This window comes from Euprymna scolopes, chromosome 46 (assembly GCF_053919585.1).
Source record: "Euprymna scolopes isolate OS-2025 chromosome 46, ASM5391958v1, whole genome shotgun sequence".
Classification (NCBI taxonomy): Eukaryota; Metazoa; Mollusca; class Cephalopoda; order Sepiida; family Sepiolidae; genus Euprymna; species Euprymna scolopes.
The window spans coordinates 178,593,032-178,612,967 of record NC_136527.1 but is presented as its reverse complement, the minus strand read 5'-3'; positions in this window follow the sequence as shown (position 1 = coordinate 178,612,967).

The window sequence follows — 19,936 nt, the reverse complement described above, 5'->3', positions numbered from 1 at the left end:
TACATAAAGGCTGCTGCAATGAAGGTGGGCTCCCTCTACTGTGCTAGAAAACTCACACCTGAGAGTATTATGTACCTTTTAAGGCTATGATTTGCCCATGTATGTTGTATTGTTGCAACAACTCAGCTGGTGCATCTACCACCAGCTTCCCCCCCTTGGATAGGGTTCAAATATGGGTCTCCGATCTAGTAGATCCCAATTTTCAACTAGGCTCCAACCACTCTCCCATCGCCTGTTTTAAAGGTAAGTTAATTAAATGTGCTTTTATGAACTCATTGCTCTTGTGCTTCCTCGACGTATATATCCCCCACAAACTCGCCTAGCAACAAAATCAAACCCCTTCACTGTTGCGGTACCTAAATATCAGAAAATTTTCTACTCAAACAGCTTCTTCTCTTGAAAAGTTAGAATTTGTAATTCTTTTCCTGCTTCTTGTTTCCGAAACTGTATTGATATGCAGAAATTCAAATGCAACGGAAACCAACATCTTAATCATTCTTAAGCATGGTCCCAATTAGTAGCCTCAGAGAAGTACCTGGTTTAGGTCCCAGGAGCGAGGATAAAAATGAACTATTATTCCTACTTCAAACTAAACTTCTGAACGATAAATATTACAAATCTTATTATTGTTTTCTATATCCTGTTCTATCTACTGTCTTATAACTCTTTGTTTCCAGATTTCCGTCTCTTAAGTCAGAAAAATATGTGTTTGCTAGCATTTATTAGTTTTGGAAAACGAGTTTGTATTAGAAAAGAAGTTGAAACTTATTCTTCCAGTCAAATACAAAAACAAATTAACAGTCAAACCTTGAAAAGAATGCAACGTCTCCAAGTGGAATGATATGCAGACGTTCAAATGCAACATAAACCAACATCTTAATCTTTCTTAAGCATGGTCCAAATTAGTAGCCTCTTATGTCCAAGTCGTAATTTGGCTTGTTTGGGGTGAAGGTGACTTTAAAAAAAATGGACCAGTTTACCAGCACAGAAATAATCTCAGTGGCTAATATTTATTAAATGTAAACCTCTTGGCAGAAAATTAAAAACCATCGATGCAGTGGAATATATATATATATATATATATATATATATATATATATATATATATATATATATATATATATGTTCAGAATGTGAGAGATGATACAATTATTTACACAATCAAGCAACGTCACAAGAGACATGACAGCCAAAAAACTAGAAGTCCAAGACTTAAGTTTCGCCCTCATTTAGGCTCATCGGTTGAACACATCCGAACTCAGCATTCGAACCCGAATCTTTTGCATGCGAGGCAAGTACTCTACCAGTTGAGCAACCGGGCACACACAAGAAAGTCTGTTAAGAAACAGATCAAGCAGCCTGCGTCAAAATCCGAATATGTGTAAAAAAAAAGCATGGATACGGGGGTGTAAATGAATGATGGGAGAAATAAGACTATAAAAAAGAGACAAGGATCGTGACAGAGACGAAATTACATTCTTAATCTTTGAAAAGATGTGAAGAACGTTCTATATTGGACGGGTAATGCCATAACTGTAACCAAGAAGAAATAAATGGCGTTGTACAACCAAAAAGCAAGTCGACGTTATGTTCTGTTTGAAGCTGAACGTCAAAAAATTATTTTTGCACCAAACTAATCTATACTAATGTATTTTTACTACTAAAGTTAAAAAAATATTTTTGCACCAAACTAATCTATACTAATGTAAAAATTACATAAATATAATTTTACTATTATATGCTGTTCTGTCCATTCTTCTACTAGAATGTCTTTATGTATTCCGTAATAAGTAACGTATAATAAGCATATATCATATCTCAACACATGAGTGTATGCATATATATATATATATATATATATATATATATATATATTTATATATATTTTTATATGTATATATTTATATATATATTTATATATATATGCTAGAGAATGGAGAGAGAGAGAGGGGAGAGGTGAATTATAGTGTAAACACGTTGACTGGAAGTAAAAGATCAACTGATTTGATTGCGTGTGAGTCATGTGATCAGATTAGCTGAATCGGAGATTTGATTTGGACACAGAAGACAACAGACGGCTTCCTGTTGTCTCCTTCTCTTCACTGGGGGGGGGCGAACGCTAATGTGTGTAGAAGAAGAACCCATACAGGCCGATTTCACTTTCCACCTTGTGCAGGACATCTGGGAAAAGTGAAATAAACTATAGAAGTAATTTCTTGTCTTGGAGTGATTGAATCTTCATCCAAAAACAGGTATCAAGTCTCCCTCCAGGACGAGCTATTCCAGATGGTCCAACATCGAAGAAGCAGAGGTAGGTTCTGAAAATACATGTCACTCACACACGATTCCCTTTATGATACAACAGAAATATACAACGCAACATATGTATATATATATATTTGTATATATATATGTATATATATTTGTATATATATGTATATATATATTTATATACATGTATACATACATATATATGTATATATATATTTATATATGTATATATATTTATATATATATGTATATATATTTATATATATGTGTATATATATTTATATATATATGTATATATATATTTATATATATATATGTATATATATATTTATATACATGTATATATACATATATATGTATATATATTTATATATATATATGTATATATATATCTATATATGTATATTTATATATATATACATATATATATATACATATATATACACACAAACACAAATTGTGGAACATTTATTTTGGAAAATAGAATATATTGTGTTGGAAAATATATTACTGCTTTTGTCTGCAAAGTTAAGAGCTGTAAATATGGGGTTCTCAACAAATGACAATTTTTATAAGGATAACCCTATCAATATCTGCAATTCATAAATGACATTTTGTAGACAAATTGAATGGAAACGTGTTGGAATTGCATTTTAAAACAAATTCAAATCCAAATCTATTTAAAGCCTATAATCTTATCTAAGTTGATCGTATGTAAAAAAAAACAAGATTTCTTCTCTCCTGATTCCCGTAATGTATTTAACGATAATGTCAGGAGACGCAACCCTTAAATACCGACTGAGATTTTCCTGAGGAACATTTCAAAAAACGATCAAATGATCAGTATGGTATTTTACTAGAAGATCACAGCCAGGTTCACTCAGCTACTTCCACCGAATTTTGCGATATGAAAAAGTATACCTTACACTTGGTGAGATTTGAAAATATTTTCGTATTATGAGTTTTTGCTAGACAATGTATTCTCTGAAATATCCTTGTCAATTGAATTTTGCAATAAGAAACAGGATACCTTACACTTAGTGAAATTTGAAAATAATTCCGTATTAAGAGTTTTTGCCAGACAATGTATTCTCTGAAATATCCTTGTCAATTGAATTTTGCAATATAAAAACTATACCTTACACTTAGTGAAATTTGAAATAAATTCCGTATTAGGAGTTTCTGCCAGACAATCTATTCTCTAAAATATCCTTGTCAATTGAATTTTACAATATAAAAAAAGTATACCTTAAACTTGGTGAGATTTGAAAATAATTTCGTATTATGAGTTTCTGCCAGACAATGTAGTCTCTGAAATATCCTTGTCAATTGAATTTTACAATATAAAAAAGTATACCTTACACTTGGTGAGATTTGAAAATAATTCCGTATTATGAGTTTCTGCCAGACAATGTATTCTCTAACATATCCTTGTCAATTGAATTTTGCAATATAAAAAAGTATACCTTACACTTGGTGAGATTTGAAAATAATTTCGTATTATGAGTTTCTGCCAGACAATGTATTCTCTGAAATATCCTTGTCAATTGAATTTTGCAATATAAAAAAGTAATACTTACACTTGGTGAAATTTGAAAATAATTTCGTATTATGAGTTTCTGTCCGACAATCTATTCTCTGAAATATCCTTGTCAATTGAATTTTGCAATATCAAAAAGTATACCTTACACTTGGTGAGATTTGAAAATAATTTCGTATTATGAGTTTCTGCCAGACAATGTATTCTCTGAAATATCCTTGTCAATTGAATTTTGCAATATAAAAAGTATACCTTACACTTGGTGAGATTTGAAAATAATTCCGTATTATGAGTTTCTGCCAGACAATCTATTCTCTGAAATATCCTTGTCAATTGAATTTTGCAATATAAAAAAGTATACCTTACACTTGGTGAGATTTCAAAATAATTCCGTATTATGAGTGTCTGCCAGACAATGTATTCTCAAAAATATCCTTGTCAATTGAATTTTGCAATAAGAAAAAGTATACCTTACACTTGGTAAGATTTGAAAATAATTCCGTATTATGAGTTTCTGCCAGACAATGTATTCTCTGAAATATCCTTGTCAATTGAATTTTGCAATATAAAAAAGTACACCTTACACTTGGTGAAATTTGAAAATAATTCCGTATTAGGAGTTTCTGCCAGACAATGTATTCTCTAAAATATCCTTGTCAATTGAATTTTACAATATAAAAAAAGTATACCTTACACTTGGTGAGATTTGAAAATAATTTCGTATTATGAGTTTCTGCCAGACAATGTATTCTCTGAAATATCCTTGTCAATTGAATTTTGCAATATAAAAAAGTATACCTTACACTTGGTGAGATTTAAAACTAAGTCCGTATTATGAGTTTCTGCCAGACAATGTATTCTCTGAAAGATCCTTGTCAATTGAATTTTGCAATATAAAAAAGTATACCTTACACTTGGTGAGATTTGAAAATGATTTCGTATTATGAGTTTCTGCCAGACAATGTATTCTCTGAAATATCCTTGTCAATTGAATTTTGCAATATAAGAAAGTAATACTTACACTTGGTGAAATTTGAAAATAATTTCGTATTATGAGTTTCTGTCCCACAATCTATTCTCTGAAATATCCTTGTCAATTGAAGTTTGCAATATCAAAAAGTATACCTTACACTTGGTGAGATTTGAAAATAATTTCGTATTATGAGTGTCTGCCAGACAATGTATTCTCTAAAATATCCTTGTCAATTGAATTTTGCAATAAGAAAAAGTATACCTTACACTTGGTGAGATTTGAAAATAATTCCGTATTATAAGTTTCTGCCAGACAATGTATTCTCTGAAATATCCTTGTCAATTGAATTTTGCAATATAAAAAGTATACCTTACACTTGGTGAGATATGAAAATAATTCCGTATTATGAGTTTCTGCCAAACAATCTATTCTCTGAAATATCCTTGTCAATTGAATTTTTCAATATAAAAACGTAATACTTACACTTGGTGAGATATGAAAATAATTTCGTATTATGAGTTTCTGCCAGACAATCTATTCTCTGAAATATCCTTGTCAATTGAATTTTGCAATATAAAAGAGTATACCTTACACTTGGTGAGATATGAAAATAATTCCGTATTATGAGTTTTGGCCAGACAATCTATTCTCTGAAATATCCTTGTCAATTGAATTTTGCAATAAGCAAAATATACCTTACACTTGGTGAGATATGAAAATAATTTCGTATTATGAGGTTCTGCCAGACAATCTATTCTCTGCAATATCCTTGTCAATTGAATTTTGCAAAATAAAAACGTAATACTTACACTTGGTGAGATTGGAAAATAATTCCGTATTATGAGTGTCTGCCAGCAATGTATTCTCTGAAATATCCTTGTCAATTGAATTTGGCAATATAAAAAAGTATACCTTACACTTGGTGAGATATGAAAATAATTCCGTATTATGAGTGTCTACCAGACAATGTAATCTCTGAAATATCCTTGTCAATTGAATTTGGCAATATAAAAATTAATACTTACACTTGGTGAAATTTGAAAATAATTTCGTATTACGAGTTTCTGCCAGACAATGTATTCTCTAAAATATCCTTGTCAATTGAATTTTGAAATATAAAAAAGTATACCTTACACTTTGTGAAATTTGAAAATAATTCCGTATTATGAGTTTCTGCCAGACAATATAGTCTCTGAAATATCCTTGTCAATTGAATTTAGCAATATAAAAAAGTAATACTTACACTTGGTGAAATTTGAAAATAATTTCGTATTATGAGTGTCTTACAGACAATGTAGTCTCTGAAATATCCTTGTCAATTGAATTTTGAAATATAAAAAAGTATACCTTACACTTTGTGAAATTTGAAAATAATTCCGTATTATGAGTTTCTGCCAGACAATGTAGTCTCTGAAATATCCTTGTCAATTGAATTTTGCAATATAAAAAAGTATACCTTACACTTGGTGAAATTTGACAATAATTCCGTATTAGGAGTTTCTGCCAGACAATGTATTCTCTAAAATATCCTTGTCAATTGAATTTTACAATATAAAAAAAGTATACCTTACACTTGATGAGATTTGAAAATAATTTCGTATTATGAGTTTCTGCCAGACAATGTATTCTCTGAAATATCCTTGTCAATTGAATTTTGCAATATAAAAAAGTAATACTTACACTTGGTGAAATTTGAAAATAATTTCGTATTATGAGTTTCTGTCCGACAATCTATTTTCTGAAATATCCTTGTCAATTGAATTTTGCAATATCAAAAAGTATACCTTACACTTGGTGAGATTTGAAAATAATTTCGTATTATGAGTTTCTGCCAGACAATCTATTCTCTGAAATATCCTTGTCAATTGAATTTTGCAATATAAAAAAGTATACCTTACACTTGGTGAGATATGAAAATAATTCCGTATTATGAGTTTTTGCCAGACAATCTATTCTCTGAAATATACTTGTCAATTGAATTTTGCAATAAGAAAAAGTATACCTTACACTTGGTGAAATATGAAAATAATTCCGTATTATGAGTTTCTGCCAGAAAATGTATTCTCTGAAATATCCTTGTCAATTGAATTTTGCAAAATAAAAACGTAATACTTACACTTGGTGAGATTTGAAAATAATTCCGTATTATGAGTGTCTGCCAGAACATGTATTCTCTGAAATATCCTTGTCAATTAAATTTGGCAATATAAAAAAGTATACCTTACACTTGGTGAGATATGAAAATAATTCCGTATTATGAGTGTCTACCAGACAATGTATTCTCTGAAATATCCTTGTCAATTGAATTTTGCAATATAAAAAAGTAATAGTTACACTTGGTGAAATTTGAAAATAATTTCGTATTATGAGTTTCTGCCAGACAATGTAGTCTCTGAAATATCCTTGTCAATTGAATTTTGAAATATAAAAAAGTATACCTTACACTTGGTGAAATTTGAACATAATTCCGTATTATGAGTTTCTGCCAGACAATCTAGTCTCTGAAATATCCTTGTCAATTGAATTTTGCAATATAAAAAAGTAATACTTACACTTTGTGAAATTTGAACATAATTCCGTATTATGAGTTTCTGCCAGACAATCTAGTCTCTGAAATATCCTTGTCAATTGAATTTTGAAATATAAAAAAGTATACCTTACACTTGGTGAAATTTTAAAATAATTCCGTATTATGAGTTTCTGCCAGACAATGTAGTCTCTGAAATATCCTTGTCAATTGAATTTTGCAATATAAAAAAGTATACCTTACACTTGGTGAAATTGTAAAATAATTCCGTATTATGAGTTTCTGCCAGACAATGTATTCTCTAAAATATCCTTGTCAATTGAATTTTGCAATATCAAAAAGTATACCTTACACTTGGTGAGATTTGAAAATAATTTCGTATTATGAGTTTCTGCCAGACAATGTATTCTCTGAAATATCCTTGTCAATTGAATTTTGCAATATAAAAAGTATACCTTACACTTGGTGAGATTTGAAAATAATTCCGTATTATGAGTTTCTGCCAGACAATCTATTCTCTGAAATATCCTTGTCAATTGAATTTTGCAATATAAAAACGTATACCTTACACTTGGTGAGATTTGAAAATAATTTCGTATTATGAGTGTCTGCCAGACAATGTATTCTCTAAAATATCCTTGTTAATTGAATTTTGCAATAAGAAAAAGTATGCCTTACACTTCGTGAGATTTTAAAATAATTCCGTATTATGAGTTTCTGCCAGACAATGTATTCTCTGAAATATCCTTGTCAATTGAATTTTGCAATAAAAAAAGTATACCTTACACTGGGTGAGATATGAAAATAATTCCGTATTATGAGTTTCAGCCAGACAATCTATTCTCTTAAATATCCTTGTCAATTGAATTTTGCAATATAAAAAAGTACACCTTACACTTGGTGAGATATGCAAATAGTTCGGTATTATGAGTTTCTGCCAAACAATCTATTCTCTGAAATATCCTTGTCAATTGAATTTTTCAATATAAAAACGTAATACGTACACTTGGTGAGATTTGAAAATAATTTCGTATTATGACTTTCTGCCAGACAATCTATTCTCTAAAATATCCTTGTCAATTGAATTTTGCAATATAAAAAAGTATACCTTACATTTGGTGAGATATGAAAATAATTCCGTATTATGAGTTTCTGCCAGACAATCTATTCTCTGAAATATACTTGTCAATTGAATTTTGCAATAAGAAAAAGTATACCTTACACTTGGTGAGATATGAAAATAATTCCGTATTATGTGTTTCTGCCAGAAAATGTATTCTCTGAAATATCCTTGTCAATTGAATTTTGCAAAATAAAAACGTAATACTTACACTTGGTGAGATTTGAAAATAATTCCGTATTATGAGTGTCTGCCAGACAATGTATTCTCTGAAATATCCTTGTCAATTGAATTTGGCAATATAAAAAAGTATACCTTACACTTGGTGAGATATGAAAATAATTCCGTATTATGAGTGTCTACCAGACAATGTATTCTCTGAAATATCCTTGTCAATTGAATTTTGCAATATAAAAAAGTAATACTTACACTTGGTGAAATTTGAAAATAATGTCGTATTATGAGTTTCTGCCAGACAATGTAGTCTCTGAAATATCCTTGTCAATTGAATTTTGAAATATAAAAAAGTATACCTTACACTTTGTGAAATTTGAAAATAATTCCGTATTATGAGTGTCTGCCAGACAATGTAGTCTCTGAAATATCCTTGTCAATTGAATTTTGCAATATAAAAAAGTATACCTTACACTTGGTGAAATTTGAACAAAATTCCGTATTAGGAGTTTCTGCCAGACAATGTATTCTCTAAAATATCCTTGTCAATTGAATTTTACAATATAAAAAAAGTATACCTTACACTTTGTGAGATTTGAAAATAATTTCGTATTATGAGTTTCTGCCAGACAATGTATTCTCTGAAATATCCTTGTCAATTGAATTTTGCAATATAAAAAAGTATACCTTACACTTGGTGAAATTTGAAAATAATTTCGTTTTATGAGTTTCTGTCCGACAATCTATTCTCTGAAATATCCTTGTCAATTGAATTTTGCAATATCAAAAAGTATACCTTACACTTGGTGAGATTTGATAATAATTTCGTATTATGAGTTTCTGCCAGACAATCTATTCTCTGAAATATCCTTGTCAATTGAATTTTGCAATATAAAAAAGTATACCTTACACTTGGTGAAATTGTAAAATAATTCCGTATTATGAGTTTCTTCCAGACAATGTATTCTCTAAAATATCCTTGTCAATTGAATTTTGCAATATCAAAAAGTATACCTTACACTTGGTGAGATTTGAAAATAATTTCGTATTATGAGTTTCTGCCAGACAATGTATTCTCTGAAATATCCTTGTCAATTGAATTTTGCAATATAAAAAGTATACCTTACACTTGGTGAGATTTGAAAATAATTCCGTATTATGAGTTTCTGCCAGACAATGTATTCTCTGAAATATCCTTGTCAATTGAATTTTGCAATATAAAAACGTCTACCTTACACTTGGTGAGATTTGAAAATAATTTCGTATTATGAGTGTCTGCCAGACAATGTATTCTCTAAAATATCCTTGTTAATTGAATTTTGCAATAAGAAAAAGTATGCCTTACACTTCGTGAGATTTTAAAATAATTCCGTATTATGAGTTTCTGCCAGACAATGTATTCTCTGAAATATCCTTGTCAATTGAATTTTGCAATAAAAAAAGTATACCTTACACTGGGTGAGATATGAAAATAATTCCGTATTATGAGTTTCAGCCAGACAATCTATTCTCTTAAATATCCTTGTCAATTGAATTTTGCAATATAAAAAAGTACACCTTACACTTGGTGAGATATGCAAATAGTTCCGTATTATGAGTTTCTGCCAAACAATCTATTCTCTGAAATATCCTTGTCAATTGAATTTTTCAATATAAAAACGTAATACGTACACTTGGTGAGATTTGAAAATAATTTCGTATTATGACTTTCTGCCAGACAATCTATTCTCTGAAATATCCTTGTCAATTGAATTTTGCAATATAAAAAAGTATACCTTACATTTGGTGAGATATGAAAATAATTCCGTATTATGAGTTTCTGCCAGACAATCTATTCTCTGAAATATACTTGTCAATTGAATTTTGCAATAAGAAAAAGTATACCTTACACTTGGTGAGATATGAAAATAATTCCGTATTATGTGTTTCTGCCAGAAAATGTATTCTCTGAAATATCCTTGTCAATTGAATTTTGCAAAATAAAAACGTAATACTTACACTTGGTGAGATTTGAAAATAATTCCGTATTATGAGTGTCTGCCAGACAATGTATTCTCTGAAATATCCTTGTCAATAGAATTTGGCAATATAAAAAAGTATACCTTACACTTGGTGAGATATGAAAATAATTCCGTATTATGAGTGTCTACCAGACAATGTATTCTCTGAAATATCCTTGTCAATTGAATTTTGCAATATAAAAAAGTAATACTTACACTTGGTGAAATTTGAAAATAATGTCGTATTATGAGTTTCTGCCAGACAATGTAGTCTCTGAAATATCCTTGTCAATTGAATTTTGAAATATAAAAAAGTATACCTTACACTTTGTGAAATTTGAAAATAATTCCGTATTATGAGTGTCTGCCAGACAATGTAGTCTCTGAAATATCCTTGTCAATTGAATTTTGCAATATAAAAAAGTATACCTTACACTTGGTGAAATTTGAACAAAATTCCGTATTAGGAGTTTCTGCCAGACAATGTATTCTCTAAAATATCCTTGTCAATTGAATTTTACAATATAAAAAAAGTATACCTTACACTTTGTGAGATTTGAAAATAATTTCGTATTATGAGTTTCTGCCAGACAATGTATTCTCTGAAATATCCTTGTCAATTGAATTTTGCAATATAAAAAAGTATACCTTACACTTGGTGAAATTTGAAAATAATTTCGTTTTATGAGTTTCTGTCCGACAATCTATTCTCTGAAATATCCTTGTCAATTTAATTTTGCAATATCAAAAAGTATACCTTACACTTGGTGAGATTTGATAATAATTTCGTATTATGAGTTTCTGCCAGACAATCTATTCTCTGAAATATCCTCGTTAATTGAATTTTGCAATATAAAAAAGTATACCTTACACTTGGTGAGATATGAAAATAATTCCGTATTATGAGTGTCTACCAGACAATGTATTCTCTGAAATATCCTTGTCAATTGAATTTTGCAATATAAAAAAGTAATACTTACACTTGGTGAAATTTGAAAATAATGTCGTATTATGAGTTTCTGCCAGACAATGTAGTCTCTGAAATATCCTTGTCAATTGAATTTTGAAATATAAAAAAGTATACCTTACACTTTGTGAAATTTGAAAATAATTCCGTATTATGAGTGTCTGCCAGACAATGTAGTCTCTGAAATATCATTGTCAATTGAATTTTGCAATATAAAAAAGTATACCTTACACTTGGTGAAATTTGAACAAAATTCCGTATTAGGAGTTTCTGCCAGACAATGTATTCTCTAAAATATCCTTGTCAATTGAATTTTACAATATAAAAAAAGTATACCTTACACTTTGTGAGATTTGAAAATAATTTCGTATTATGAGTTTCTGCCAGACAATGTATTCTCTGAAATATCCTTGTCAATTGAATTTTGCAATATAAAAAAGTATACCTTACACTTGGTGAAATTTGAAAATAATTTCGTTTTATGAGTTTCTGTCCGACAATCTATTCTCTGAAATATCCTTGTCAATTTAATTTTGCAATATCAAAAAGTATACCTTACACTTGGTGAGATTTGATAATAATTTCGTATTATGAGTTTCTGCCAGACAATCTATTCTCTGAAATATCCTCGTTAATTGAATTTTGCAATATAAAAAAGTATACCTTACACTTGGTGCGATATGAAAATAATTCCGTATTATGAGTTTTTGCCAGACAATCTATTCTCTGAAATATCCTTGTCAATTGAATTTTGCAATAAGAAAAAGTATACCTTACACTTGGTGAGATATGAAAATAATTCCGTATTATGAGTTTCTGCCAGACAATCTATTCTCTGAAATATCCTTGTCAATTGAATTTTGCAAAATAAAAACGTGATACTTACACTTGGTGAGATTTGAAAATAATTCCGTATTATGAGTGTCTGCCAGACAATGTATTCTCTGAAATATCCTTGTCAATTGAATTTTGCAAAATAAAAAAGTATACCTTACACTTGGTGAGATATGAAAATATTTCCGTATTATGAGTTTCTGCCAAACAATGTATTCTCTGAAATATCCTTGTCAATTGAATTTTGAAATATAAAAAAGTATACCTTACACTTGGTGAGATTTGAAAATAATTCCGTATTATGAGTTTCTGCCAGACAATCTATTCTCTGAAATATCCTTGTCAATTGAATTTTGCAATATAAATACGCAATACTTACACTTGGTGAGATTTGTAAATAATTCCGTATTATGAGTGTCTTACAGACAATGTATTCTCTGAAATATCCTTGTCAATTGAATTTTGCAATATAAATACGCAATACTTACACTTGGTGAGATTTGAAAATAATTTCTTATTATGAGTTTCTGCCAGACAATGTATTCTCTGAAATATCCTTGTCAATTGAATTTTGCAATATAAAAAAGTATACCTTACACTTGGTGAAATTTGAAAATAATTCCGTATTATGAGTTTCTGCAAGACAATGTATTCTCTGAAATATCCTTGTCAATTGAATTTTGCAATATAAAAAAGTATACCTTACACTTGGTGAGATTTGAAAATAATTCCGTATTATGAGTTTCTGCCAGACAATGTATTCTCTAAAATATCCTTGTCAATTGAATTTTGCAATATCAAAAAGTATACCTTACACTTGGTGAGATTTGAAAATAATTTCGTATTATGAGTTTCTGCCAGACAATGTATTCTCTGAAATATCCTTGTCAATTGAATTTTGCAATATAAAAAAGTATACCTTACACTTGGTGAGATTTGAAAATAATTCCGTATTATGAGTTTCTGCCAGACAATCTATTCTCTGAAATATCCTTGTCAATTGAATTTTGCAATATAAAAAAGTATACCTTACACTTGGTGAGATTTGAAAATAATTTCGTATTATGAGTGTCTGCCAGACAATGTATTCTCTAAGATATCCTTTTTAATTGAATTTTGCAATAAGAAAAAGTATACCTTACACTTCGTGAGATTTGAAAATAATTCCGTAATATGAGTGTCTGCCAGACAATGTATTCTCTGAAATATCCTTGTCAATTGAATTTTGCAATATAAAAAAGTATACCTTACACTTGGTGAGATATGAAAATAATTCCGTATTATGAGTTTCAGCCAGACAATCTATTCTCTTAAATATCCTTGTCAATGGAATTTTGCAATATAAAAAAGTACACCTTACACTTGGTGAGATATGCAAATAGTTCCGTATTATGAGTTTCTGCCAAACAATCTATTCTCTGAAATATCCTTTCAATTTAATTTTTCAATATAAAAACGTCATACGTACACTTGGTGAGATTTGAAAATAATTTCGTATAATGAGTTTCTGCCAGACAATCTATTCTCTGAAATATCCTTGTCAATTGAATTTTGCAATATAAAAAAGTATACCTTACATTTGGTGAGATATGAAAATAATTCCGTATTATGAGTGTCTACCAGACAATGTATTCTCTGAAATATCCTTGTCAATTGAATTTTGCAATATAAAAAAGTAATACTTACACTTGGTGAAATTTGAACATAATTCCGTATTATGAGTTTCTGCCAGACAATGTAGTCTCTGAAATATCCTTGTCAATTGAATTTTGAAATATAAAAAAGTATACCTTACACTTTGTGAAATTTGAACATAATTCCGTATTATAAGTTTCTGCCAGACAATCTAGTCTCTGAAATAACCTTGTCAATTGAATTTTGCAATATAAAAAAGTAATACTTACACTTGGTGAAATTTGAAAATAATTTCGTATTATGAGTTTCTGCCAGACAATGTAGTCTCTGAAATAACCTTGTCAATTGAATTTTGCAATAAGAAAAAGTATACCTTACACTTGGTGAAATTTGAAAATAATTTCGTATTATGAGTTTCTGTCCGACAATCTATTCTCTGAAATATCCTTGTCAATTGAATTTTGCAATATCAAAAAGTATACCTTACACTTGGTGAGATTTGAAAATAATTTCGTATTATGAGTTTCTGCCAGACAATGTATTCTCTGAAATATCCTTGTCAATTGAATTTTGCAATATAAAAAAGTATACCTTACACTTGGTGAGATATGAAAATAATTCCGTATTATGAGTTTTTGCCAGACAATCTATTCTCTGAAATATCCTTGTCAATTGAATTTTGAAATAAGAAAAAGTATACCTTACACTTGGTGAGATATGAAAATAATTCCGTATTATGAGTTTCTGCCAGACAATCTATTCTCTGAAATATCCTTGTCAATTGAATTTTACAAAATAAAAACGTAATACTTACACTTGGTGAGATTTGAAAATAATTCCGTATTATGAGTGTCTGCCAGACAATGTATTCTCTGAAATATCCTTGTCAATTGAATTTTGCAATATAAAAAAGTATACCTTACACTTGGTGAAATTTGAAAATAATTCCGTATTATGAGTTTCTGCCAAACAATGTATTCTCTGAAGTATCCTTGTCAATTTAATTTTGAAATATAAAAAAGTATACCTTACACTTGGTGCGATTTGAAAATAATTCCGTATTATGAGTATCTGCCAGACAATCTATTCTCTGAAATATCCTTGTCAATTGAATTTTGCAATATAAAAATGCAATACTTACACTTGGTGAGATTTGAACATAATTCCGTATTATGAGTGTCTACCAGACAATGTATTCTCTGAAATATCCTTGTCAATTGAATTTTGCAATATAAAAAAGTAATACTTACACTTGGTGAAATTTGAAAATAATTTCGTATTATGAGTTTCTGCCAGACAATGTAGTCTCTGAAATATCCTTGTCAATTGAATTTTGCAATATAAAAAAGTATACCTTACACTTGGTGAAATTGTAAAATAATTCCGTATTATGAGTTTCTGCCAGACAATGTATTCTCTAAAATATCCTAGTCAATTGAATTTTGCAATATAAAAAAGTATACCTTACACTTTGTGAGATTTGAAAATAATTTCGTATTATGAGTTTCTGCCAGAAAATGTATTCTCTGGAATATCCTTGTCAATTGAATTTTGCAATATAAAAAATATACCTTACACTTGGTGAAATTTGAAATTAATTTCGTATTATTAGTTTTGCCAGACAATATATTCTCTGAAATATCCTTGTCAATTGAATTTTGCAATATAAAAAAGTATACCTTACACTTGGTGAGATTTGAAAATAATTTCGTATTATGAGTTTCTGCCAGACAATGTATTCTCTGGAATATCCTTGTCAATTTTTATTTTGCAATATAAAAAGTATAACTTACACTTGGTGAAATTTGTAAATAATTTCGTATTATGAGTTTCTGCCAGACAATCTATTCTCTGAAATATCCTTGTCAATTGAATTTTGAAATATAAAAAAGTATAACTTACACTGGGTGAGATTTTACAATAATTTCGTATTATGAGTTTCTGCCAGAAAATGTATTCTCTGAAATATCCTTGTCAATTGAATTTTGAAATATAAAAAAGTATACCTTACACTGGGTGAGATTTAAAAATAATTTCGTATTATGAGTTTCTGCCAGACAATGTATTCTCTGAAATATCCTTGTCAATTGAATGTTGCAATAGAAAAAAGTATACCTTACACTGTGTGAAATTTGAAAATAATTTCGTATTATGAGTTTCTGCAAGACAATGTAGTCTCTGAAATATCCTTGTCCATTGAATTTTGCAATATAAAACCGTAATACTTACACTTGGTGAAATTTGAAAATAATTCCGTATTATGAGTTTCTGCCAGACAATCTATTCTCTAAAATATCCTTGTCAATTGAATTTTGCAATATAAAAAAGTATTCCTTACACTTGGTGAAATTTAAAAAAAATTCGTATTATGAGTTTTTGCCAGACAATGTATTCTCTGGAATATCCTTGTCAATTGAATTCTGCAATATAAAAAAGTATAACTTCCACTTGGTGAAATTTGTAAATAATTTCGTATTATGAGTTTCTGCAAGACAATCTATTCTCTGACATATCCTTGTCAATTGAATTTTGCAATATAAAAAAGTATACCTTACACTGGGTGAGATTTGAAAATAATTTCGTATTATGAGTTTCTGTCAGACCATGTATTCTCTGAAATATCCTTGTCAATTGAATTTTGCAATATAAAAAAGTATACCTTACACTTGGTGAGATATGAAAATAATTCCGTATTATGAGTTTCTGCCAGACAATCTGTTCTCTGAAATATCCTTGTCAATTGAATTTTTCAATAAAAAAACGTAATACTTACACTTGGTTAGATTTGAAAATAATTTCGTATTATGAGGTTCGGCCAGACAATCTATTCTCTGAAATATCCTTGTCAATTGAATTTTGCAATATAAAAAAGTATACCTTACACTTGGTGAGATATGAAAATAATTCCGTATTATGAGTTTTTGCCAGACAATCTATTCTCTGAAATATACTTGTCAATTGAATTTTGCAATAAGAAAAAGTATACCTTACACTTGGTGAGATATGAAAATAATTCCGTATTATGAGTTTCTGCCAGAAAATTTATTCTCTGAAATATCCTTGTCAATTGAATTTTGCAAAATAAAAACGTAATACTTACACTTGGTGAGATTTGAAAATAATTCCGTATTATGAGTGTCTGCCAGAACATGTATTCTCTGAAATATCCTTGTCAATTGAATTTGGCAATATAAAAAAGTATACCTTACACTTGGTGAGATATGAAAATAATTCCGTATTATGAGTGTCTACCAGACAATGTATTCTCTGAAATATCCTTGTCAATTGAATTTTGCAATATAAAAAAGTAATAGTTACACTTGGTGAAATTTGAAAATAATTTCGTATTATGAGTTTCTGCCAGACAATGTAGTCTCTGAAATATCCTTGTCAATTGAATTTTGCAATATCAAAAAGTATACCTTACACTTGGTGAGATTTGAAAATAATTTCGTATTATGAGTTTCTGCCAGACAATCTATTCTCTGAAATATCCTTGTCAATTGAATTTTGCCATATAAAAAAGTATACCTTACACTTGGTGAGATATGAAAATAATTCCGTATTATGAGTTTTTGCCAGACAATCTATTCTCTGAAATATCCTTGTCAATTGAATTTTGCAATATAAAAAAGTAATACTTACACTTGGTGAAATTTGAAAATAATTTCGTATTATGAGTTTCTGCCAGACAATGTAGTCTCTGAAATATCCTTGTCAATTGAATTTTTAAATATAAAAAAGTATACCTTACACTTGGTGAAATTGTAAAATAATTCCGTATTATGAGTTTCTGCCAGACAATGTATTCTCTAAAATATCCTAGTCAATTGAATTTTGCAATATAAAAAAGTATACTTTACACTTTGTGAGATTTGAAAATAATTTCGTATTATGAGTTTCTGCCAAACAATGTATTCTCTGAAGTATCCTTGTCAATTGAATTTTGCAATATAAAAAATATACCTTACACTTGGTGAAATTTGAAAATAATTTCGTATTATGAGTTTCTGCCAGACAATATATTCTCTGAAATATCCTTGTCAATTGAATTTTTCAATATAAAAAAGTATACCTTACACTTGGTGAGATTTGAAAATAATTTCGTATTATGAGTTTCTGCCAGACAATGTATTCTCTGGAATTTCCTTGTCAATTTTGATTTTGCAATATAAAAAAGTATAACTTACACTTGGTGAAATTTGTAAATAATTTCGTATTATGAGTTTCTGCCAGACAATCTATTCTCTGAAATATCCTTGTCAATTGAATTTTGAAATATAAAAAAGTATAACTTACACTAGGTGAGATTTGACAATAATTTCGTATTATGAGTTTCTGCCAGATAATGTATTCTCTGAAATATCCTTGTCAATTGAATTTTGAAATATAAAAAAGTATACCTTACACTGGGTGAGATTTAAAAATAATTTCGTATTATGAGTTTCTGCCAGACAATGTATTCTCTGAAATATCCTTGTCAATTGAATGTTGCAATAGAAAAAAGTATACCTTACACTGTGTGAAATTTGAAAATAATTTCGTATTATGAGTTTCTGCCAGACAATGTAGTCTCTGAAATATCCTTGTCCATTGAATTTTGCAATATAAAACCGTAATACTTACACTTGGTGAAATTACAAAATAATTCCGTATTATGAGTTTCTGCCAGACAATCTATTCTCTAAAATATCCTTGTCAATTGAATTTTGCAATATAAAAAAGTATTCCTTACACTTGATGAAATTTGAAAAAAAATTCGTATTATGAGTTTTTGCCAGACAATGTATTCTCTGGAATATCCTTGTCAATTGAATTCTGCAATATAAAAAAGTATAACTTCCACTTGGTGAAATTTGTAAATAATTTCGTATTATGAGTTTCTGCAAGACAATCTATTCTCTGACATATCCTTGTCAATTGAATTTTGCAATATAAAAAAGTATACCTTACACTGGGTGAGATTTGAAAATAATTTCGTATTATGAGTTTCTGTCAGACCATGTATTCTCTGAAATATCCTTGTCAATTGAATTTTGCAATATAAAAAAGTATACCTTACACTTGGTGAGATATGAAAATAATTCCGTATTATGAGTTTCTGCCAGACAATCTGTTCTCTGAAATATCCTTGTCAATTGAATTTTTCAATAAAAAAACGTAATACTTACACTTGGTTAGATTTGAAAATAATTTCGTATTATGAGGTTCGGCCAGACAATCTATTCTCTGAAATATCCTTGTCAATTGAATTTTGCAATATAAAAAAGTATACCTTACACTTGGTGAGATATGAAAATAATTCCGTATTATGAGTTTTTGCCAGACAATCTATTCTCTGAAATATACTTGTCAATTGAATTTTGCAATAAGAAAAAGTATACCTTACACTTGGTGAGATATGAAAATAATTCCGTATTATGAGTTTCTGCCAGAAAATTTATTCTCTGAAATATCCTTGTCAATTGAATTTTGCAAAATAAAAACGTAATACTTAAACTTGGTGAGATTTGTAAATAATTTCGTATTATGAGTGTCTGCCAGAACATGTATTCTCTGAAATATCCTTGTCAATTGAATTTGGCAATATAAAAAAGTATACCTTACACTTGGTGAGATATGAAAATAATTCCGTATTATGAGTGTCTACCAGACAATGTATTCTCTGAAATATCCTTGTCAATTGAATTTTGCAATATAAAAAAGTAATAGTTACACTTGGTGAAATTTGAAAATAATTTCGTATTATGAGTTTCTGCCAGACAATGTAGTCTCTGAAATATCCTTGTCAATTGAATTTTTAAATATAAAAAAGTATACCTTACACTTGGTGAAATTGTAAAATAATTCCGTATTATGAGTTTCTGCCAGACAATGTATTCTCTAAAATATCCT